The sequence below is a fragment of the Felis catus genome, chromosome A3 (genome assembly GCF_018350175.1).
Source record: "Felis catus isolate Fca126 chromosome A3, F.catus_Fca126_mat1.0, whole genome shotgun sequence".
NCBI classification, from domain to species: Eukaryota; Metazoa; Chordata; class Mammalia; order Carnivora; family Felidae; genus Felis; species Felis catus.
Window position 1 is genome coordinate 119032581 of NC_058370.1, and position 23080 is coordinate 119055660.

General features: G+C 51.3%; 1 long non-coding RNA gene across 2 annotated transcripts in view; it reads left to right on the forward strand.

Annotated features, from left to right (window-relative positions):
- The first annotated feature begins 18 nt into the window (after positions 1-18).
- LOC109498336 overlaps positions 19-23080 on the forward strand; it is a 48899-nt gene continuing 25837 nt past the window's right edge. The window contains exons 1-4 of one of the 2 annotated variants that reach the window (XR_002741272.2): positions 19-137; positions 5245-5284; positions 7166-7223; positions 18611-18747. This is a non-coding gene — a long non-coding RNA (uncharacterized LOC109498336). Of the gene's footprint in view, positions 138-1435; positions 4546-5244; positions 5285-7165; positions 7224-18610; positions 18748-23080 lie in introns of those variants that run through there. The other variant, XR_006595875.1, reaches the window with a different exon arrangement.

Consider the following 23080-nt stretch of genomic DNA (forward strand, 5'->3'; position numbering starts at 1 on the left):
CCGCGCCGTGGCCCCGCCCCGCCAAGGAGGGCGCCGGGCAGCCGTGCGGAGGCGGTGCGGAGCCGCCAGGTGCGCGCCGGTCCCCACAGCGTGACGGTGGCAAGTTACGGACCCAGGTCTCCCCATTTGTAAAAGCGGTGAGAATGCATTGTTGATGTCGGAGCGTTTTGTAAACCGTTTAAAGAGATTGAGCTGAGCGCTGTCAGAGACGAACCGCAAAGTGGAAACGGCCTCTTGGGAGTCTCGTCTGAACAGGGAAGCGCCCGGGAGGCCTGGAACGTGTCCCTAAGATGTGTTGTTCACATCTTCCAGAAAAGTGGCGTAGTCCACTTTTGGTCCCCGGGAGACCATGTTATAGCTGAGGAAACCAAATCAAAGCAAGTCAAGTGATTTGCGTCATTACGATCATGCTAGTGAGTGATGGAGTGGGGGGTTTGCACGGGGGTTCTTCAGTCTCCTTCAGATCCCTACCTCTGACACAGCCCCTCCACCAGGGCTCCCAACGTGCATTCCCAGGATGCTGCTCTGAGGCATCCGCGGCAGAAAGACCTAGCTTTGGTTGCTGAGGATTTCCGGCTTTTAAGATCCTAGTCCTAGTTCTCAGCGCCCCCCACCCCCCATGTCCTCTGTTCTCTTCTCCAGGCCTCTAGTCTGCACCTCATGCCTGTCACATCACATGCTGGAGTGCAAAGCCTTGGGGAAACTGCTTAAGACCCAGGAGACACATTTCCCCCATTACTGCAGCTCTTGTTACTTGAGGTGCCGACGACGCAGGACCTGTCTGCCAGCTCCTCCTTCTTGCCCTAACACTGCACTGAACTTGTGAAAATGGCCAGGGTTGAATCAGAAAAACTCTGAAGGGACTGCACCAGACCTCTTTATTGCAGGAACACCTGAAAGAGAAGGTGCACGGGTAGGGTCCTGGACAAAATGTAGGAGGTTACTAGGGGAAGGGCTTTCCTGGAGGAGGGAATGCCAGTGTGATGGCACGGAGGCTCGAGTGGGCGTGGAGTGTGTCTGGGTCCCACAGACCTGCCAGGAACTTTTCTGTTTCCTTCACTGGAGCCTGCTCTCTTCTGTCAGCGGGAGACGTGCAGATACAGAGGAGGGTTCTTCCCAGCTTCTTGTCCTCAGTAATGCCACTAGTTTCATGTGACTTATATATTTTATTTATTTATTTGTTTGCATGATTATTTTCGTTTTTTAAAAATGTTTATTAATTTTTGAGTGAGAGAGCACGAGCAGGGGAGGGACAGAGAGAGAGGCGGGGACAGAAGATCCAAAGCGAGCTCTGGGCTAACAGTCGTGAGCCCGATGTGGGGCTTGAACTCACGAACCGTGAGTTCATGGAGATGATGACCTGAGCTGGAGTCAGGCGCTCAACTGACTGAGCCACCCAGGCACCCCCATTTTACTTTATTTTGCAAGTTTGTTTATGTAAGTAATCTCTACACCCAACGTGGGTTTTGAACTCACGACCCCAAGTCAAGAGTCGCATGTTCTTCTGACTGAGCCAGCCAGGTGCCGCATCATGTGATATTAAAAGGAATCCATGCAGTTAGCAAAATATATTCACCGAGACGCTGAGGCCTGTAGAGGTGCATGAAGGCAGACAGACAGACCACGCCAGCTGGATCGCCCCATCCTTATTGGAGACAGTTCCTACAGGCTATAGTGACACACTGGATGGGACTCTGGACCATTTTCCCGACAAGCCAAGGGCTGTGTCCTGAAGTAAACATTCCTAATGACCAGTGGTGTCACCAGCCCGACATGATGTCACTAACAGCACAGTCTTTGTCTGGGTCCACAGCCACATCATACAATGAATTTTAACTTATCACAGTGTTCTGACCATTCATCAAGCTGCTGTCCCTGGAGCCCGGGAGCCCGGAGGATTTTTGGGGCAAATATACATGGAACCCCCTAAGTATCAGGCCCTGAGTCAGGTGTGGGGCCCCAAAGACAAGCAAGACAAGACCCCTGCCCTCCAGGAGTTCAGGACTTTATGGAGGATAGGGGTGAGCACGCGAGTAACCACATAGTAGTGTGAGGAAGAGGCAGAGGAAGTGGGGAAGGGGATGGTTTCCCTAAGAGGGGCAGGAGTGAGGGCATGACAGTGACAGTCAGTGCTGTCCTGGACCAGGTGCCCCTGTCTGTGCCCACCTGTGCTTCACCTTAGTCCTCACAGCAGCCCCATGAAGCTGGAATTCTAGGGATATTTGAGCAGGGACTTGAAGGAGAAGCAGGATTGTTCTAGGTGGAGACGGGGGCATTCCAGGCAGGGGCCACCATGTGGACACAGTGGAGGTGGCCAGCCAGCCTTCACACTGACAGCCTAGCCTGGCTAGGCTGTTTACAGGTGAAAACTAGGGTTGACATTAGTGATCATAGGTGGCAGTGAGCCCAGGACAAAGGCACTGGAGTCACAGGAGATAGATTCCGAGAAAAGTAGAGAGGAATCTGGGTGGGTATGTTTGCAAAATCCTCTGGATTCTTATTTGATGAAATTCAGGGATAGAGCTTAATCCGTATGTTGGGTACAAATTTGCCTCATAATTTTGGAAGCCCTGGTTTCCTGGGTTAAGCAACATGTCCACAAAGCAAACCTTAAAACTTTCTGAGCCTGCAGAAAGTCAAAGGTGGGTCAGTCTTCTCTGCGTGGTGATCTTGGCCATCAGAGGAACAGCTGTCTTATAATTGCTCAGATTTGATTGTCTTGATTAAAGGCAGCAGCTTCTGTGAAGATTGGAGTTACATGAAAGGGAAGAAATTTAGCAAATTTTTAGCAAAGGGAGGAAATTTACTAAGCGTTAGGAGTGCTCCTTCCACAGAATCCTGTGTGTGGATAGGCTGGTAGACGGACAGACATACGACATTCTTCATGATCCTCTAAAGGTTGCAGAACCTAGAGGAATGGAGTAACATCTGTGCAAGTTGTCCTGGACTAGGGAAGAGAGAGAGGGTGGCCTCCAGCGGGCTCTGTCCCTTAGAGTAAGTTGACCATGGGTTAGTCGCTTAATCACTCAGCGCCCTAGTTACCTGTCTGTAAAGTGGAAACAATAGCATTCAGAGCTTGTGTGCAAAGGGAAGGAGGACAGACGCAGAAGTGCAGTTGGAGGCCCCATGGGGAGGATCAGTGTAGCTGCTGTGAGGTCAGGGCTGGTCCAGCAGAGAGGTACACAGAAGGATCTGAGGCAGTGCATTAAAAAGCACTTCGCATGATTTGCCTAAGTGCATGATCCAGGCTTCTGGCCGGGGACATTTTGAATCAATTTGCATTACCTCCAAAGCACCTCTAATTTCCGGAGTCAAATACAAAATGTGTCACTGCAAACTCCTGCATTTGTATGCAGAGCTCACTGCCTGCCCATGTCTTGTCTGAAAGATTGAACATTGTCCTGATCAATTTAATCACATTTTGGATGAGGAGAGTTACTTTACCCAGGAAGGGACAGAGAGGTACGTGGACAGGGAGTCCAGGATGGGCCTGATTTGTTCTGAACAGGCTTTTGCTATATGTCCTTGGGCCATTTCCCTCCTGGGTACTGTTCCCCTGCTAGAATGTGACCTCCCTGTAGGCAGGTGACAAAGACTTCTTTTGCTCAACCAGACTTTAGTCCTGAATCTTCTCCTAGGCTCGTATGGGCACTTCCATATAAAATCCAGTTTTGGTAAGAGCCCTGCTAAGTTAGTGTAACCAGAACTCTGTATTCTCCATATCTCTGATCGACTTCCATATCTTACCGGATTCTTCATCCCCCACCATCTCCCAGGTGTCTGGTCACCTGGGCCTGTCTTCAGCACGAATCCGGTTAGGTTGGTTTAGCCAGAATCCCCGTTTATCACTGAGGCTTCTTCTTAGTCGTTTTCCATCTGCCGACCCCCTGCCCCCACTCCTTGGTTATAAATTCCCACTTGCCCCTGCTGTATTTGGAATGGAGCCCGATTCTACACCAAGGTCTCTTGTCCTCTAGTGCAATAGTCCTGAATAAAATCTGTTTTTATTGCTTTACTCTCTGGCCCTGGTTTTTCTCTGACACAGGGTTAGGTGTTCAGGTGCCATCACTCACAACGGGTGGGTGCTTTGGGGCAGCCATCTGAGGCTGGGAGGAAGAGGGCAGGGGTCAGGTCCCAGCTGTTTCCTGGGAGAGCAACTGAGACCGTAGATCCTGTCCGACCAGACCTCACCTAGGAAGGGAATGTGAACGATCTGTACTGGTGGAGAGGAGGTGGGTGTTGGGGTTCACCAGCTCTTTCCGGCTGACTTTAGTGGTTTCTATGGTGACTGGAGATGATTAGATTAGGAGTCACCTGCTCCTTCCAGCTTCAGACTCTCATGAGGTCGTTCTCAAACCTTCTCTCTGCCTTTCTTCCTTAGCGTCTTTTTTTGGAGCCCCTTCCATCTTTCCTTTAGAACTGGTCACTAGATCCTGGAAGCTGGTGTTTGGCTCGGTCCTCTGGGAGCATGATCAAGTTGGATCCCGATAAAGCACAGACTTCCAGTTAAATTTGATTCAGATCAGCAATGAATCATTTTTCAGTGTAAGCATATCCCCAAGGTTGTGTGGGAGGGTACATTTATACTAAAAGTGATTCATTATTTATTTGAAATTCAAATTTAACTGGGCATCCCGAATTTCATCTGCTCACACTGGCACCCAGCTCAGTCCCCTCACTCACAGAGAATGAGCCATGATGGTGGCTGCACTGAATTGGTGTGTCTTAGGTAAACATCGTCCTTTGAATATGCTGCTGAGTAAGCCCATGATGTTTTCTTTTTCTGACTCTGTTAAGTCTCTAAATTTACATCAGCCTCTAGGAAATGAGCCTCACACAGGGAACCCCCCAGGCTCCTGTGTTTAACACCCTTCTGGCTAGGGGTGAGGGCATCTGTAGGGGATTTTTTTTTTAACGTTTATTTATTTTTGAGACAGAGGGAGACAGAGCATGAGCGGGGGAGGGGCAGAGAGAGAGGGAGACACAGAATCCGAAACAGGCTCCAGGCTCTGAGCCGGCAGCACAGAGCCCGACTCGGGGCTCGAACTCACGGACCACGAGATCGTGACCTGAGCTGAAGTCTGACCGACTGAGCCACCCAGGTGCCCCTCTAGGGGATTTTTAAGACACAGACGGGGTTGAGCACTCTCCCGCTTTTGCATACGGTTTCCCAGGTCCCATGCAGCCCAGACCCGGAGCCCGCATAGGGAACACCTCATCTAGCCTAATGTTCTTGCTTTTCAGGTTAGGAAGCCCAGGCCCAGAATGCAGGCGACTTGCCCAGGTCAGTAGTGACTTTGTGAGCTATGTTTATTTATTACGTATTTATTTATTTGGATTCAGTTTTTATTAATTTAGTTTAAACCGGATCGTAATAAAACAACTCACCGGCCCTGTATATGCTTAATTTACATTTAAAACAATACAACCTGTGGGGGCACCTGGGTGGCTCAGTCGGCTGAGCATCTGAATCTTGATTTCAGCTCAGGTCATGATCCCAGGATCGTGGGACCAAGCCCTGCGTCGGGCTCCTGGCTGAGTGTGGAGCCGGCTTGGGGTTCTCTCTCTCTCTCTCTCTCTCTCTCTCTCTGCCCCTCCTCCCCCTCAAGTTCTCCCTCTCTGTCTCTCAAATATATATATTTATTATATTTATATAATATATTTATATATAAATATATTTATTTTATCAAAATTTATTTTTATATATTTATATATTTTTAAATATAAATAAATAAATTATATATATATATATATACACACACACACACACACACACACACACACAACCTGTGAACAGACTAACTGAAAAAAGATTTGAAACATTTGGGAAAAATTGAACGTGGGCTGGACAATGAGTTATTTCTAATTTTATTGGTTATATTAGTTTCTAATTGCTGCTGTAACCAATGGCCGTAATCATAGTGGTTTAAAACAATACAAATTTATCGTCTTACTGTTCTGGAAGTCAGAAGTCTGAAATTTAGTCACTGGACCAAAATCAAGAACTGTGTTCCTTCTGGAGGCTCTAAGGGAGAATCTGTTTCCTTGTCTTTTCTAGCTCCTAGAGCCTGCCTGCTTTCCTTAGATCCTGGCCCCACCTCACTCTGACTTGTTTCTGTAATCACATCTCCTTCTCTGACCCTGACCCTCTTGCCTGAATGATCTAGGACACCCTCCCCGCCACCATCTCAAAAGCCTTAATTTATTTTTGAAAATTTTTACTTATTTATTTTTTAAAGTAAGTTCTAGGCCCAACGCAGGGCTTGAACTCATGACCCCAAGATCGAGAATCACATGCTCCACCAACTGAGTCAGCCAGGTGCCCCTCAAAAGCCTTAATTCAATCACATCTGCAAAGTCCCTTTTGTCACATGAGAGAACATATTCACAGGTTTGGGCAGTTACGACATGAACATCTTTAGGGGTCCGTTTTTCTTCCTACCACATTTATGATAGAGGTGTCTGAATTACATTTCTGAAAAAAGTTCTTAGCAATTAGAGACGGGGTAGTCCCAGGTGAAATGATTTGCTTTAAAATGCTCTTGTTAGGGACTGAGTATTTATTCCTGCACCCCCAACCTTTCCATTCATTTGCTGAAGCCTTAATCCCCAATGTGATGGTATTTGGAGATGGGGCCTTTGGGAGATAATTAGGGTGATATTAGGTTAGAGGGTAGAGGCCTCATGATGGGTTAGTGGCCTCATAAGAAGACATTTCTCCTCATGCACACACCAAGGAGAGGCTATGTGAGGACACAGGGAGAGGGTGGCCATCTGCAAGCCAGAAAGAAAGTTCTTACGACGAAACAAACTGGCCAGTTCCTTGACTTTGGACTTCCCAGCCTCCAGAACTGTGTGAAATCGATTTCTGTTGTTTAAACTCCCCAGTCTACGGCATTTTGTTATGGCAGCCGGAGAAGACTGAGACAACTCTAGAACAAGGAGAAAAGAAAAAAAAAAATCCCCCAAACCAAACAGGAAACAAGAATGGCAGCTTGTTTCAACAAGAATGTTGAAGCTAAGTTTTGGAGACGTGGGGCTCTTGTACTATTTGAAAGATTTTCTGCGCGTTTGAAATTTTCCACAGTAAAAACAAATATGCAAGTTTTAAAAGAAATTTTAGAAGTTTTAATGGAAGTAGAGCTGACATATACTATTGTGTTAGTTTCAGGTGTACAACATAATCATTCAGTGATTACATACGTCACAAAATGCTCACCTCGGTAAGTATAGTTACCACTCGTCACCATACCAAGTTATTACAGTATTATTGACTGTATTCTTTGCGCTGTACTTTTTATCTCTGTGACTTCATTACTTTACAACTGGAAGTTCATACCTCTGAATCTTCTTCACCTATGTTTTTTTAAAACTTTAAAAAATTTTCTTTATTTTGAGAGAGAGAGAGTGCTGGTGGGGAAGGGGCAGAGAGAGGGGGAGAGAGAATCCCAAGCAGGCTCCATGCTTAGTGCAGAGCCTGATTTGGGGCTTGATCCCATGACCGTGAGATCACAACCTGAGCTGATATCAAGAGTCGGACACTTGGGGCATCTGGGTGGCTCAGTTGGCTAAGCGGCCGACTTCGGCTCAGGTCACGATCTCACAATTCGTGGGTTCAAGCCCCACGTTGGGCTCTGTGCTGACAGCTCAGAGCCTGGAGCCTGCTTCGGATTCTGTTTCTCCCTCTCTCTTCCCCACCCCTGCTCTTGCTCTGTCTCTCTCTCCTTCAAAAATAAATAAACATTAAAAAAAGAAAAAAGAGACACTTAACCAATTGAGCCACCCAGGGGGTCCTTAATCCTCTCCCCTCTGGCAACCACCAGTTTGTTCTCTGTATTTATGAGTCTTAAACATGTAATCTTTATGAAACTAAAACACAAATAGATACATAAGTCAATGGAAAAGAATAGAATGTCCAGAAATACACCCAAATATTTGTAGGAATCTAGTAAATAAAAGTGTGGCATTTCGAATCAGTAGGGATATCTAAAAAGTATTGGGACAGTTGGTTAGATATGTGGGAAAAAATCTGGGTTCTTAACTCTTGCCTTATACCAAAATTAATTCTAATTTGATAAAAGATTTGATTAACTAGAAAAAAATTAAACCATAAGTTTGCTAAGAAGTAAACATGTGAAGCCATTTAAAAAATTGTAACGTGTTGGCGGGGGAAGGGCCTTTCTAAGTATGATACAAAACCTTGCCTGGAGGTAAAAAAAAGCATAAATAAAATGAAAGATCGATGCCTCTGAAAAATATTTGCAACTCATGTCACAAAGGGCTAATTTCCTCGGCATGTAAAGAGGTCTCAGCAATCAGTGTGATAGGCATTTCTCCAAAGACAGTATATAGATGGCTAATAAGAACAGGAAAAGGTGCTCAGCCATGCTTAGCCATTAAGGAAATGCAAATCAAAACCACAGTGAGGGCGCCTGGGTGGCTCAGTCGGTTAAGTGGTTAAGCGGCTGACTCTTGGTTTTGGCTCAGGTCGTGACCTCACAGTCGAGGGATTGAGCCCCGAGGCAGCCTCTGTGCTGGGCTCCCTGCTGGATATGGAACCTGCTGAAGATTCTCTCTCTCTCCCTCTCCATCTGCCCCTCCCCCCCCACTCTAAAAATGAAAAAAAGAGTGGAGCAGGGAGGGGAGATAACAAGTCCTGGAGAGGACTTGGAGAAACTGGGACCCTCATACATTGCTGGTGGGAATGTAAAATGGTACATCTGTTTTGGCAAACAGTTGGACTGTTCCTCAAAATGGTGAACATAAACATAGAGTTACCTTAAGACTAAGCAATCCACTCTGAGGCATTTTTTAGGGGTGCCTGGGTGGCTCAGTAGGTTGGGCGGCCGACTTTGGCTCAGGTCATGATCTCGCGGTCCGTGAGTTCGAGCCCCGCGTCGGGCTCTGTGCTGACAGCTCAGAGCCTGGAGCCTGTTTCAGATTCTGTGTCTCCTTCTCCCTGACCCTCCCCTGTTCATGCTCTGCCTCTCTCTGTCTCAAAAATAAATAAAACGTTAAAAAAATTTTTTTTCAAAGAGAAATTAAAAGATATATCCACCTAGGGTGCCTGGGTGACTCAGTTAGTCCGGCAATCGACTGTTGATTTCAGCTCAGGTCATGATCCCAGGGTGGGGGGATCGAACCCCATATCGGGCTTGCACGGAGCATGGAGCCTCCTTGGGATTTTCTCTCTCTCTCTCTCTCTCTCTCTTTCTTTCTCCCTCCCTCTGCCCCTCTCCCATGCTTGCTTGATCTCTCTCTGTCCATTACCTCTTTCTCTCCCTAAGCAAACATATGTTCACTCCAAAACTGTTACAATAATGTTCATTATTTATAATAGTCACAAAGTGGAAACAACCCAAATGTTCATCAACTGAAGAAAGAGGAATACCAACTGAGGTGTATCCCTGCAATGGAATATCATTCAACAATAAAAGGGAATGAATTTCTGACATCTGCTGCAACATGGGTGAACTTTGAAAACAATATGCTAAGTGAAAGAAGTCAGCCATATGATTCTATACGTGTGAACTAAAACATCCAGCATAGGCAAAATTATGTCGAGAATAGATTAGTGGTTGCTTCAGTCCGGCAGGGGTGGTGAGGACTGGAGTTGGGGGGCAGGGACTAATAATGGGTACCCTGGGTTTCTTACTGTGAGGGAGACGAAATGTTCTAAAATCCAACGGTGGTGATGATTGCACAGCCTGCGAAGAGACTAAAACCCCTGAACTGTACAACTTTATGTAGGTGAGCTTTGTGGGATGTGAATTGTTTCTTAATTAAGATGTCAACCAAAATTTAATACAAACAAGACCAGAAACAAAAAGGAAAATGGACGTGAACATAAGCAGACAATCCATGGAAAGGGAAGTGCCTCTTAGACCCATGAAAAGAGGTTCAACTTCACTCATAAGAAGAGAAATATAAATTAAAATGATAATGAGTACCATTTTCACCTATTTGGGAGATTTTTTTTAAATATTTTTTTAAGTTTATTTTTAATTATTTTGAGAAAGATATGGAGAGTGTGTTGGGGAGGGGCAGAGAGAGAGGGGGAGAGAGAGAATCCCAAACAGGCTCCACACTGTGAGGGCAGAGACAGATGCGGGGCTCGAACTCATGAATTGTGAGATCATGACCTGAGCTGAAACCAAGAGCTGGATGCTTAACCGACTGAGCCACCTAAGCACACCTGGGAGAGTTTTAAAAAAAAATGTTTATTTTTGAGAAAGGGTGCACATGCAGGGGTGGGGCAGAGAGAGGGGGGACAGAGGATCCAAAGCAGGCTCCTTGCTGACAACAGAGAGCCCGATGTGGGGCTCAAACTCATGAACTGTGAGATCATGACCTGGCTGAAGTCGGACTTAACTGACTGAGCTACCCAGCCACCCCACGGTTGGGAGATTTTAAGCAAAGTGTGACAATGTGAAATTTATTGGCCAGACTGTAGGGAAACACTTTCACGCCAATGATGGAAATAAAGACACAGAACCTCTAAGGAAGGCTATTTGGTGACATCTATTACATTTATATAGGCACACCTGTGCCTGCATGGGACTGCCACGCACCTCTGAAGCCATCTGCCTCTAGGCTTGTCTTACATGAGAGGCCTTCGGTATTAAGCTCCTGTTATGCTGGGTTTTCTGGTGTATGAGACCAAAATGAGTCCTAACTGATAATCCCAGCAATGCTACTTCAAGGAACTTATTCTAAAAGTTGTCCAATATGTGTGTTATAGGAGCGGAGTGGAACCACCTCAATGTCCATCAAAAGGAAAGTAGTGGGATGCCTGGGTGGCTCAGTCGGTTAAGCGTCCGACTTCGGCTCAGGTCATGATCTCGCAGTTCGTGAGTTCAAGCCCCGCGTCCGGCCCTGTGCTGCTAGCTCAGAGCCTGGAGCCTGCTTCCGATTCTGTGTCTCGTTTTCTCTCTGCCCCTCCCCCGCCCACCCTCTGTCTCTGTCTCTGTCTCTCTCAAAAATAAATACACATGAAAACATTTAAAAAGCTAATTAAGAAAGTAGTTAAATGAGTGGTGGCACCTTCGTACACCCTCCCCCAGAATGCAGCGTGGCTTTATGCGGGAACGAGGATGCTCTCTATGTGCCAGTGTTCGATGACCTCCAAGATGCCTTGTTGAGTGCTCTGTGTCGGAAGTGCGACCGTTTGTGTAAAGAGTGTTAAGAAATACAACCCTGTAAAGATACAGGACAATTTGTGGACTGATGTGTAGAAACTGATAACACGGATGCCCCTGTGGCTGGGGGGCTGGGGTAAAAGACTCACTTGTCACGACACACCCTTTTGGTACCTTTTGGATTTTATACCGTGTACCTTTACCTATTCAAAAGTGGTAAGCAGAACAAAGGACGCAGCACCAGGAAGATGGTACACCCCGGGGATGGGACCGTTCCTTCACACTCGAAACTTCCAGGGGTGTCGGCTGCTTCCATGCCCACGGCTTCCCCAGAATACCAGGGGAGTTGGGAAGCACAGTCTTGCTGCCCGAGAGACTGGCTTCTAACTTGCTGTGTGCCTTTAGGCCGGTCACTTCCCCTCTCTGAACTTCAGCCGTACTACCTGACAGCTTAGGGGCCTCCCAGATCCCGGGCTCCGCTCTTGCGGCAGGGCCAATGTGACGGTCACTGCACTGCCGCTAGATGGCGCGCTGCCCCTGCCGCTGAAAGAGACGCTGTGGCTGAGGCCCACCCAGCTTTTAAAACCAATGGAGTCACCTGAGGGACTTTTTACGTCAAAAAGCAACCTCCCCGTCTTGAGCATCGTAGGGTGAGTGATTCAGAGGGGTGCCGAATGACAAAACAGAGCGGCTGAAGGCTGAGGTGGAGGATACAGTCAAGTGGCCTCAACGTGACCGTATCCTCAGTCAAGGGGGGCAGGGGGGCCTGGCTTGAGAAGGTGGCGGGACCCCAGGCCTGGCTCAAGGTTTCAGGCTCCCTGTCAGTTCAGGGATGCCTTGGCCGGGGGGCAGGGAGCCTTGAAGGGCATGCGCTGTGGAATCAGGGGTGGGCGGTCTGCTGACCTTTCCGAGCCTGTGTTTCTCATCTGTAAAATGAGTGTAATAATCACAGCTACCCTACAGGGTTGATCTGACAAAGTGCTGCGTGTGGTTCTCTTTCGTAGTCTCTACCCTTGACACATCAGAAGGGTCAGTAGGTATAGCTGTCATGTGGATAAAGAGTGGAGAGGCCGCCTTTACAGAGGACACCTTCTGCTGGGGATTGACATCCCCAGCCCCGAGCCCAGATGGGGCTCCTCAGAGAAAGGAGCTTCCGGGGTTTGAGGCAACAGCCTTTCCGCACTATTTTGCAGAAGTTGCTAATCGTTGCCGGGCTCGGAAGGCATTCCCTAGCCATCTGATGTCGACGTTTCCCAGATTTTACTTTTTATGGGGATATGAGAGGAAAGTACTGCGTATCTTCGCTTAAAAGCAGTTCTGTTTAAATGTTACAAAATGTAAACGCTATGGAATAAGAAGGGAGGATGGCCTTTTTAAGAAGTTTTTGGCCAAAGCCAGCATTTGAAACTGCTGGAAATCAGTAGGGCCGTTAATGTGTACTTTTTAGCGGCTCCGGGGGAAAAATGACCTTTTCTTTGCAGCAGAGATAGGCTTTAGCAGGGAGGGGGCAGGCAGAAAACGTGTCAGGGGATGACAGTCTTCTCCTGGCTGAAAAAGTGACCGTGTGGGAGGGGCGTTGGCAGTGCTGGCTCCCTGGCCCAGCGGAGCATCCCCCTGTGCGATGAGCCTGGAGGAAGGGACATCCTTTTTGCCGCACAAAGGGGCTCTGTGCTCAGCCCATGAGGTTGTCCCTCCCAGGAGGGGCTCCTTTTCAGTTCTACCAAAGGCTTGCTTTAGCCTTCAGAGGGTAGAGTGGAAACTGGTTTTCCTTTCCCCAGTGGAGAGAGGCCCAAAGAGCAGCAGATCTCAGACTTTTTTTCACTTTGTTTCTTCAAAACAGTGCTTCCAGAATGTTCCTGTTAGAATATGGATACCCAGGTCGACTACCTGGAGAGTCTCAAGGGGTGGGTCTGGTGAGTTGGTCCTGGCAGGCCTTGGGCTGCCTTAGCCCTGTGTGATGATGGGAGTCTTGCGCGAGGGGCCCTGGGGCAGGGGCCAGGGGCCAGGGGACGGCACGGAATGATCCCAGAAGCAGGGGCTGGGGAGAGCCAGCTGAGGGGCCACAGAGGCCCAATCTCAGGGATGCTGGCTGAGCAGATGAAGTGGACCATTCCATCCCAAAGCGAAGGGCCACCCAGGAGCCCAGGCTGGGGGGAATGAGGGGCAGGGGAACACTGTATTTTCAGTCTGTGCTCTGCTCCTTCCCACCCTGTGGCCGCGGGCAAGTTATTCAACCTCCCTGAGCCTTGGCCTCATCTGTAAAAGGGGGAGAGTGATTGCTGGCATCTGGTAGGTATTCAACAGTGACAGCTGTTCTCTTCCCTGTAATAGGTCCTTTAAACTTGGCCCATGGGTCCCTGGGGGCAGGCTCGTGTCTGCCTGTGCTGTGGGCACAGGGGATGGGGGGGGGCAAGCCTGTGCTCCTCATAACTCTGCCCATACCCACCCTTCCCCTTGCCAAGGCCCCCCTGGGCCAGCATGGCCGGCCTTCTCTGACTCTTAGTCTCTCAGTTCAGAGCAGCTGAAGGTGCAGACTCCCATGACCACCTCCTTGGTTGGTGCCTCAGTTTCCTGACGAGTGAAATGAGACAGGTTGAGATGCCTTTGGGGTTCCTTCCAACTCTGGCCAAATTTGTACAATGATTAGTTCTGCGCTACGCTAACTGAGGCAGGGAAAGGGGAGATCCACGCGGATACTTGACGACCCTGCTGTAGATGTGACCTGGGGCCCGCACTGACTCCTGACAGCCCTTAGTGCATCCTTGGTACGACGGGGCATTGTCTGGATACAGGGGTTAGATTTTTGGCCCTGGACTGACAGGAAGGAAGGGGACAAGGACTCTCCACGATTGTGAAAGCTAGAGAGGTCTTTCGGCTCGAGCCTGGCTCTGCTTCTTCCCTTGTATGACTTTGGACACGTTATTTCGGCTTACTACATCGAGTCTCCCGATTCGCAAGTGGAGGGGCAGAGTCAGGTGCTCCCTTGTCTGGCCTTTCTGTAATGGCAGACCCGCAAGGTTGGGACGGGTTGGTCCTAACCTGAATTGTCTGTAAGTTTCCCCATGAAGGTCCATCCAGCCCTCATTGTTTCTGGGCTTGGATGCGAAAGCTTCCTCTTCCTAGGTGTTTTAGCTGCGGGATTTTGGGCAAGTCCCCCGGACTAGCTGAAGTGTGGAGACTTCATCTGCAAGGTGGGCATGACTTCAGCCGCTTCATAGGTTCGGGGGGGGGCAGATGAGGGGCTAAGTGTAAAGTGGGGGACCGGGGATAATGGATTACAAGGCCCATCTGAACACCTCAGAGCAGGATGGAGTGAGAGTGGCTGCTGGTCACTTGTCGATGCTGGAAGTGGGAATAGTAGGACAGCAGTGTGGTCCAGGCACACAGCTGGCCCCGGCCTCTTGGGAACCCGTTCAATTGCCCACCCTGACCCCTCGCCCAAAGCTGGCCCCGAGGGAGGTGTGTTCAGGGGAACTTGGCTTTCCTGAGTGTCTTCAGCTGTTGGGGGGGTGGAGGAGCCAGGTGGACTTCGGGCACCTGCTCCTCGGGTCCTCAGCTCGCTCCTGCAGGCCTCTGCCCCTCCTCCCTGCCCTGGAGGTAATGGCTGCCTCTGCCGCTGCCAGGGGTCTGATTTGTGGGCTGGAAGCTCCTGTGAAACGTGAGGCCAGGGAGAGCCAGCGAGGTTCCATCACAGGGTTTTAAAAAATCTTCTCCCTTCCGGACTCTGATGCGGGCCCTCCTTGGCCTCCCTGGCAGGGGGAGTAGCTCGTTCTTGGCTCTAGAAGCAGCAGCTGGGCATCCCAGGCCCTGCCAGCTCTTGGATGGCTGCGTGCGCCCCGCCACTCCTCTGTCTAGGCTGGGTGGAGTGGGAGCCCCCCTCCTGGGGAGCTGGTGTTTCCATCAGCCTGCACTTTGCTGCTGGGCTCGTTTTCTGGAAACTCTAAATCATACGCATTGTTGCCCTGTTCTGAAGCTTCCCCTGTCTCCCCGTTGCCTGTGGGCTAAGATACCCACTCCCGGCTGGGTGGAGGCCTCCAAGATCTTTCTTCCATTCTCCTCCCCTTCCTGTCCTTCTTCCTTCCCTCCCTCTCACACTTGCACACCATCGTTTGATGCCTGTGAGGCCCCAGCGACATAGCCACGGAGGCGACGGATACAGAGCTGGTCTTCTCAGCTCCACTCCCTTCCCTTCCCAAGGCAGCCTTCCCATTGTTCCAGATCCTTCCGAGAACATTCCTTTGCCTGAGCCCAGCTCAAGTTCCTGTCGCTGAAACCACAGCAGAGTGAAGACAGCAAATGTACCCATCACCCCAAGCCTTCCCTGGGCTCCCTTTTTAATGCCCCTCCTGATGCTACCCTCTCTCATAACCATTGATCTGCTTGCTCTCTGTCCCTCTGGATTAGTTTGCACTTTCCAGACCTTTATGTGAATGCAGTCGTACGACGTGGGCTCTTTCTGTCTGGTGATTTGTGACCCGTCCGTGCTGCACGTAGCGCTGGCCATCGCTCTGCGTTTCTGAGTAACGAGTTGTGCTCGGCATGGGTATATCGCGGTTGGTTTATCCAGTTACCCGCTGGTGGATGTTGGGGTTGTTTCCGGTGTTTGGCTATTACAAATGCAGCCCTGAGGGGTGTGTTGATGTGGAAGGAGCACTAATCAGGGAGGCTGCAGGCCCCAGCTCTATCCCCCCACTCGCTGCCTGCACATCCCCTCTCCTGTCTGAGTTTTGGTAATGGCTTCTGTCACATAAAGAGGACGCGTGGTTCCTGAGGTCCCATCAACGCTGCTAGTTGGCTGTCTTTATGTTTCTGCATTGTTGGAGCACTCCGTGGCCCCCCGCACACTGCTGGGCTCACGGCCAGTGAGGGCCTGGTCAGGACCTGGATGCTGCGGGCGCCTTGCCGCCTGAGCCTCACCTGGAGCCCCGAGGGGGGAACGTCCTGTTGCTCGGCAGCTCCAGGGGCTTAGGCTAAGGACTTTGGAATTTGAGAGGACCCCTGACTCGTGCACAAGTCCCCTGCACTGCTGGCCCAGGCTCTGCTCGGGTACTCCCAGGGACAGGAGTCTCTGCCTCACGTGGCCGCCCCACCCACTGCCCCGCCCTCTGATTCCACCGGCTCCTGGGGACAGGTGGACGGGGTGGGGTGGAGCTGGGTCTGTCCCTGCTCTCTCTCCCCCTGGCTCGCTGGCCTCCCTCCCTGCTCCCAGCAGCCTCAGCAGCGCCCTACTTAGACCCCAGGGAGGGGTCTGCCCATCTGTTCACTGTGACCGGCTGGAGGGGGTGGGGTGGCAGCAGGCTTGTATCGCGTGTGTGGTGCCAAATCTGGAAGATTAATCCCAGATCGCTCAGGACTCGGGAACAATGCAATGGTTTCCCTGCAGCCTGATGTCCCCCAGCAACTTGCTGCTCCCCCCTCCCTCCAGTGGGTCGGGAAGCGCTGTGCTCGGGCTCACCCTGCCTTCCAGAGGCTGCCGAAGCAGCACCTGGGAGGGGAACCTGGGAAGGTGAAAAGACAAAGTGGCACAACTGGCCACGGGCTGTGGCGGCTGGGCGTGGAAGGTGGAGCCACACAATCTTGGGCTCAGACCCTGGTTCTGCCACTTACTGGTTGGTCGGGTGACCTTAGGCAAGTGATGTGAGAGCCCTGGCCTCCTCTCCTCACCCAGGTGGTGGAGACAATTGTGCCTACTTCCCCTGGGTTGTGATGAGGCTCTGCTAACACCTAGCCCAGCTCCTGACACACGCTTCATAAATATTCTTGGTCCCACCCACCTCAGCCCCGACTGACCTAAGGGCCTTGGATATCGGCAGTTTCCTGTGGCAGATCTCAACTCTTGGGGCCACCTGATTGCTCTAGCGACTGCCCTCCCCTCAGGGACAGGCCAGGTGGCTGAGAGAGGGGCTGGGTCTGAGCTGGGAAGCGGGCAGGAAGGGCCGCGCTCTGCTCGGGAGCTGGGGCTCAGGTGTGGAGAAGGGGGTGAAAGCTGAGCCAGGCGAGGACGCGCTTGCTATTTTCAGCAAATTCAAATCCCCGGCCCAGGTCAATGACATCCGGGAACTCAGGAACGGAGCTGATGGGACTGGAGCCCAGCCACCTGTGAGCTTTGATTAAGCAGACAATTTTAGAGCATAGATAAAAAGTAGATGGAGGCAATAACAGTTCACCGAGAACATGCGGGAATAAATGTCACCGTGAATTAAGGGCCCTCTGTTTTGTCCTGTCCTCGTTGATATTTTCATCAAAGGTTTGAAGGCTGGATTATCAAATCTGTGGGTGGTATGGAGCTGGGAGAGAGTGGGTATAGATTTAATAGTGGAACCTGGCTTCAACACCTGGAACGCCATCAAAAGCCTGGAACAAACCAGATAAGATCTAGCAGTGCTAAGTGGGTGAGATTGTGCACTGACATTAAAAAGAGCAACCGCCGGGCTTCGCGCAGGAGAGGCCTGGCTCGCCACGTACCTAACGGGCACTGACTTTTTCTCTGATTTGCTACCAGAATGCCCAGTCAAGGACAGAGTGATGTCCTCGGTCCTCCCTGGCTTGGATCAATAAGCAAGAAAGCAGGGAGAGGAGGGAGGATCACTTTAGCTGTGAGTTGTCAGCTTGGGGGAAGAATGCTGTGGTCCCCCTCCCCCAACCTGGCCAAGTGCGGCAGTGGGCTCCAGGGAGTTACTCATACAAATTACGCTACAGGGGGAGATGGCCTCTTCTTCCCAGGTTGGGCGTCTACGGCCGAAGTGAATTGCTGCTCTACCCTCTGCCTGTTTGAACAAGGGAGAGAATTCTGGGGAGTGGTGGCAAGGCTCACTGGGGGCCGTCTCACTATCTGGCATGGTTAGGATGTGTGACTATCCCTGTGGGTCACATAGACCCTGCGAGGTGGTGCGGTCACCTTGGGATTTTTACAGCGTTCCGCAAGAGTGCTGGCTGTGGGGCCAGAGGTAGCTGGGAGGGGACCCCCCCCCCCCCCCGACCCAGCAAGGGCTGGAGCTGTGGGGACATTGGGTTGCCCCTCTGAGGAACAGAACGGTGAAGGGGCTCGTCTATGCCTTCTGAAAATCCCACACAGGGCCCTGGAGGGCCAGCACTTAGAGCCGGGTCACAGGGCAGGCTTCCCTTGTCATTCAGCCTCCTTTGGCAGCCCGACTGTGGAACCGCCAGAAATAGAGGGTGGCAGTTGGGGGAGAAGAACGTGCCTCCTCCCCTTTCGAAGTCCTTCTGGAGCCGGGAGAATATTAGCATTAAAATGGATTTGAGATTAAGGTTGTTAACTGAGCTACACTGGACTGGACTTCCTTATACCCAAGAGTGACCACAAAGCTTTGGGATTGGCCCTGGCTGTTATTTAAGAGACAGGAACAGGGGAACTCAACCTAGTGTTGCTAAGGGCCATGAAGGGAGGGAAGACAAAGCCATTTCTTCCCCGTGGCCTGCCTGGTTCACACTGTGCAATAATCCTGTTGCAGGAGCCTGGGGGGGCCACGGGGCTTTCAGCTGCGCCAAGAAGGTGAAAATCCTATCCCCGCAGCACCCTTTCCCGCCTTCGGTGACACGAGTTACTGCTGTCGGCGGTTCCAGGGATCGCTCAACGTCACAGTGGCAAGTAAGCTCTCCGTCTCCTCCTTCTGCCATCCTCACTGTGTCCGCGATGCCTTCTCTCCTGGTCACAGGATGCCTGCCACTGTTCCGGGCATCGCACGTAGACCTGGCGAGGTCCGGTCCAAGTAGTGGCGTTTCCTCCACCGTGATTTCTTTTAGGAGGAGAAACGCCTTTCTGCCCCCACAGACTTCCCCCAAAGAGACCCTTAGCCAGACTTGAGCGCACTCATAACTGATCCGATCTTTGGAAAGAATGCTGGAGGTCACCGTGATTGATTTAGTCTCTAGAACTGAGGTTGGAAAAGGGTGAGCACCTGAAGGATGTCAGTCTTTCTGCCATCGAGGCAGAAGGGCGCAGGGATGATTTTCGATTAGGTGACCGGTAGTACCTGCCACAGTGGCCCACACGACAAACTCCGGGGAAGGTTGGGTGGGCTGCAAGCTCTGTGTGAGCCTATGAGTCAGATGGACTCCTAGGCTGCTTTAATAAGAAAGTAGCATCCAGAGCAAGAGAGAGAGAGCGGTCATTGTGTCTCTGTGCTGGCTGGGCCACACACGGTGTGTCAAGTCCCAGGGGAAGAAGTAAGCGGAAGCTCTTACAGAGAAGGGAGTGGGATGGGTGGGTGTCTAGCACACTGTCATGGGAAGCAGGGCTGAAAGAACAGGGCATTGAACCGGGAGAACACTGGGAGACACCTTTCCATATGGGGAGCCATCCTGAATCCTAGAGAGATGCCCACAACAGAGGGAATCACTTCATGTGGTTCTGGAGGGCACAGCCAGACCCGGAAGCAGTTCTTATCTCAATATAGAAGGAAGACATTTATGGTCCCTAGAGCTGCTGCTCAGTGAACGAAGGGGCTGCCTCAGAGGGTGAGGGTCCTGTAAATGGAGGCTCTATGACCTGCTGGGAAGCCACCGAGGCCGTTCTTGCTTTGGTAGGGAAGTTGGATTAGAGGCCTTCCAGGCATGGAGGTGCAGTGGAAAGGGCCTGAGCTTAGGAGTCAGAGGGTCCTGGAGAGGCTTTGCCGCTTACTAGCTGTGTGACTTTGGGCAAATCACTTAACCTCTCTGAGTCTCACCTTTCTCATCTACCAAACTGAGGGCAACAGTACCTGCCTCACAGGGTGGTTGTAAGTTCTGTAAAGTCTGTGGCACATAGTAGATACTCAAGGATGAACGGACCCTTAATTCTTTGGGGTCTCCTTTACCTTTGGAGAGAAGCTGGCAAGGACACCCGCTGTACCAGACCAAAAGTGTCCTTAGAGCTTTTTCTGCCCTGGATGAGGCAGATGGAGAGGTTTTTTTTTTTTGTTTTTTTTGTTTTTTTTTTTTTTTAATGTTTATTTATTTTTGAGAGAGACAGAGACGGAATGTGAGTGGGTTAGGGGCAGAGAGAGAGGGAGACACAGAATCCGAAGCAGGCTCCAGGCTCTGAGCTGTCAGCACAGAGCCCGACACAGGGCTCGAACCCACAAACCGTGAGATCATGACCTGAGCCGAAGTTGGACACTGAACCGACTGAGCCACCCAGGCACCCCCGGAGAGTTTTTACTATGGAGGTGAGGACAGAGCACAGCAAAGCCCAGGTCAGGCTCCCGGCCCCAGCAGCCCCTGTGGTCTCCCCAGTTGGACCCGTGCACGCTGGAAGGCTAGGGCCTCTCCAACCCCGAGGATAATTCCAAAGCAGGCTCAGGGATGTGGGCTTTCTTCCTGCCACTCTGATCCGTTCGTCAGACCAGAATATTCTGTAACTGGGGATGACCTGGTTACATGCTCCCTCTTTAGGGAACCAGAACTGTGGAAGAGTGTTGTTTTGGGGAGTTGGTCTGGGTCGAAGGCATGACCTTTTCCCCAGAAACCTTCGGCCCTTTCATCTGAAGGGCAGGGGTTGTTGGCTGGACATTCTGCTTCCCTCGGTCCAAAGTCTAGGGCTGTGGGCAGTGTCTGCCCAGGAAGTGGGTAAAGTGTTCATGACCCCTTGTCTCCTTGTGCTAATGGGTTCCACGAACCATGTCCACCTGGGGGCTCCCCGACCCATGGAACAGCAACTGCATGGGACGCCCTGGGGCTGAGCAGTAGCCCCTGCCCAGCACACCTGCTGCCAAGGAGATGCCCCAGCGGTCGGCTTGGCTCTCAGATACAGAGGTCAATGTGAAACAGTCCCAGCTTTCAGGACCTTGGGTCTTTTCTGAGCTTTCGTTCTGACATCTGTAAGACGAGGATGTTGATCCTCACCTAAATCGCAGAGTCTTCCAATGACAGATGAAGAACGGGGTGAGAGAGCCTCGTAAATGGAAAATGCCAGAATGTGAATTCTTGGGAGTTCATGGCCAGAGGAGATCACTGAGGTCAGTTCCCTCACAGCCCCTGGCCCAAGGGCTTGGCACCACACACACAGTCCTCCCCTGCAGCTGGGAGACGAAGGGGCAGGGGGGTGTCCTGGTGTCTCTCCAGATGTACATGTGGGAAATTTCCAGCATCAGAATGACTCAACCTCAGAGATTAGCGGCTTTCATCTGGGCCCTTACTCTGGGTGCGCGAGGAGGGGAAAGGAAAGGGAGCCCATTTGGATACTAATCCTGGCGACGTCATTATCTTGCTTCACGACCTTGAGCGTCTCACTTCCTCTCTGGGAGCCAAAATCTCATCCTCTGAAAAAGAGGAGCTGGGCCAGGGATCTAGGGGAGTGTGTGGGGGTGTGGGAGTGTTTCTTTGCAATCTTCCTAGGCAGTGCCTAAGGCTGTTGTTCCAGCATTGCTGCTACCCGGGCAAGAGGAGGGGACTGTATCCACTGTCCACTGTTTGTTTGGGGGTCTCTCGGGAAATGGAGTCTTTCAGCCTTCAAACCTGAACCCAGCTCTGAGAGTCAGAGAGCCCCCCCCCCCACCCCCGCCACTTTATGCTTCTCAGTGGAGACGGTGAGGTGTCCCCTGGGTGGGGAGGCGGGCATGGCCAACACGGGTAGTTGGTCTTTCCTCTGGCAGCATGTCTGTCCTACAGAAGTCCTCCCCCAGCCCTGGCTTCCTGAGATAAGTTGTGGAGATGCCGGTGGGCTTGGCGGACGGGGCCATGCTGAGCCTGCAGAAAAGACTAGTCTTTAGTGGGAGGTGGGAGGACCTCAGGGAGGACCCTCAGCTCCACCGGAATCTGCCATCTTTGGAGGGTGACGTTTTTAGGTTCGTGGTATCCCCTCTCACCAAGGTTCTGAATTAGAAACGTGTCCCGAACAGCTCTGGGACTTCTGCCAAACCTTCACCGAAGCCGTGGGCCACCCCGGGGAAAGGGCGCCGTGAGAGGGCGAGAGCACACGCTTGTGGACCGTGGGGCCTGGGCCCGGATCCCTGCTCTGCCACTCGCCCACTGCTCGATCTTGGCAAGTGAGCTGCTCCCAAGCCTTGGTTTGAGCGGACACAAGATTGGGAATAACCTATGTATTTTGCAAAGGTCGCGGCCTCCCGTTATAGAAGGGCTTATAAGCCAAACCCCTCTTGCAATTTATTGAGGAGGAAGGACCAGCCTCTCTCTTCAGGAGGCAGAGATGTCGCTAGGCCCGCATATCCCAAAACGTGCTCTGTGGAACACAGGGGGTGCGGAGATGTCGTGCAGAGGGTCTGGTGCCACCAACGCGTTTGGGCCGTGCTGGGTTTTAAGCACAGGTAAACGGCTGTGTTTGCCGCAGGGCTTTTCCTAACCTTTACTAAGCCAAGGGGGCTCAGAAAGCTCCATGAGCGAGTGATGTGTGAGCGTTTCCTCAGATCCATTCGCCCACGGAACCCTTTTCCCACAAGGCACACCGTGGGACACGTTTGGGGAAGAGTTGTCATTGCCTGCCTCTTTCTGGGCTCCCAGGAAGATTCTGTCTCTATCTGAAGCGTACACTGAGTAACCACATCAGCGGAGCTCTTGGTATATTTATACCCCACATCCACTCTGCGGTGCTGGTTTTCTATTTTTGTTTTGCTGTACATATATTTTTTAGCGCAGGATGCCTCAGATGCGGTGGGAAGTGAGGAGGGTGGGGACGGCGTCCTGTGGAGATAGAGAGCCCACACTAGCTCCCCCAGACAATTCTGAGCCCTTAGGAGCTGGGGGCCAGGGCTGGGGTGTAGCTCATCACTACCATCATTCCGATCAGCCCTGGAAAGACGGGGGGGGGTGCCTGCAGCCCCTTGGGGACTCCTTTGCGTTCTGCTGATTTTGCCCCGGGTGAGGAAGGGAGGAGAGAAGGTGTCAGCACGTATATGTCCTGCAAGAACCGCTTCAGAAAGTAAGAGCAACCTCGTAGTGCTCACTGCTGACCTCAGAAATGACATCGTTTCTGTTGTTGCATTGAG